This window comes from Arachis hypogaea, chromosome 7 (assembly GCF_003086295.3).
Source record: "Arachis hypogaea cultivar Tifrunner chromosome 7, arahy.Tifrunner.gnm2.J5K5, whole genome shotgun sequence".
In the NCBI taxonomy this organism is placed as follows: Eukaryota; Viridiplantae; Streptophyta; class Magnoliopsida; order Fabales; family Fabaceae; genus Arachis; species Arachis hypogaea.
The window spans coordinates 46878680-46880339 of NC_092042.1; the positions used below are offsets into that span (position 1 = coordinate 46878680).

A 1660-nucleotide genomic window follows, 5' to 3' on the forward strand; every position below is an offset into this window, starting at 1 on the left:
ATTGCTTGGGAGAGTACTATGAGGGGTTTCAGTGATTTTCTTACTCAGCTGGCCCACTTGTGCCTCCAGATTTCTGATGGAGGACCTTGTTTCATTCATGAAACTTAAAGTGGCCTTAGACAGATCAGAGACTAAATTTGCTAAGTTAGAGGTATTCTGTTCATAATTCTCTGTCTGTTGCTGAGAAGATGATGGATAAGGCTTGATATTGCTGAGCCTATTTCTTCCACCATTATTAAAGCCTTGTTGAGGCTTTTGTTGATCCTTCCATGAGAAATAAGGATGATTTCTCCATGATGAATTATAGGTGTTTCCATAAGGTCCACCTATGTAATTTACCTCTGTCATTGCAGGGTTCTCAGGATCATAAGCTTCTTCTTCAGAAGATGCCTCTTTGGTACTGTTGGATGCATTTTGCCATCCATTCAAACTTTGAGAAATCATGTTGACTTGCTGAGTCAACACTTTATTCTGAGCCAATATGGCATTCAGAGCATCAATTTCAAGAACTCCCTTCCTTTGAGGCATCCCATTATTCACAGAATTCCTCTAAGAAGTGTACATGAACTGGTTATTTGCAACCATATCAATAAGTTCTTGAGCTTCTGCAGGCATTTTCTTTAGGTGAATGGATCCACTTGCAGAATGGTCCAATGACATCTTAGAGAACTCAAATAGACCATAATAGAATATATCTATTATGGTCCACTCTAAAAACATGTCAGAAGGACACTTTTTGGTCATCTGCTTGTATCTTTCCCAAGCTTCATAGAGGGATTCACCATCTTTTTGCTTGAAGGTCTGAACATCCACTCTAAGCTTGCTCAGCTTTTGAGGAGGAAAGAATTTATCCAAGAAGGCCGTGACCAGCTTATCCCAAGAGTACAGGCTATCTTTAGGTTGTGAGTCCAACCATGTTCTAGCTCTGTCTCTTACAGCAAAGGGAAAAGCATGAGCCTGTAGACTTCAGGATCTACTCCATTCATCTTAACAGTCTCACAAATCTGCAAGAACTCAGTTAAAAACTGGTAAGGATCTTCAGATGGAAGTCCATGAAACTTGCAGTTCTGTTGTATTAAAGCAACCAATTGAGGTTTCAGCTCACAATTGTTTGCTCCAATGGCAAGAATTGAGATGCTTCTTCCATCAAACTTGGATGTTGGTTTAGTGAAATCACCAAGCATCCTCCTTGCATTATTGTTGTTGGGTTCGGCTGCCATCTCCTTCTCTTGTTCGAAAATTTCAGAAAGGTTGCCTCTGGATTGTTGTAATTTAGCTTCTCTTAGTTTTCTCTTCAGAGTCCTTTCAGGTTCAGGATCAGCTTCAACAAGAGTGCCTTTTTCCTTGTTCCTGCTCATATGAGAGAGAAGAGAAAAAGAAAAGGAAGAAGAATCCTCTATATCTGGACAAAGAGGATCCTTATTATTAGTAGAAGAAGAAAGGAATAAAAGTGGAGAATCCAATCACAAGGGTGAGGATAGAGGCAGTGATTGGAGATGAGGAGAGGTGAAGCGAAGTGTTAGTAAATAAATAAATATATAGAAGAAGAGAAGAGAGGGAGAATTCGAAAATAATTTTGAAAAAGTAGTTAATGATTTTCGAAAATTAAAGATAAGATATAATCAAAATTAAAATTTAAAACAATCAATTAATTTAAAAA

The 1660-nt window shown here is 38.2% G+C and overlaps 1 non-coding gene across 1 annotated transcript; it reads left to right on the top strand.

Moving 5' to 3' along the window:
- The first annotated feature begins 718 nt into the window (after positions 1-718).
- LOC112704241 (small nucleolar RNA R71) lies at positions 719-822 on the top strand. The gene has a single exon (XR_003154876.1). It is a non-coding gene; the product is annotated as a small nucleolar RNA R71 (small nucleolar RNA).
- Positions 823-1660: the final 838 nt, after the last annotated feature.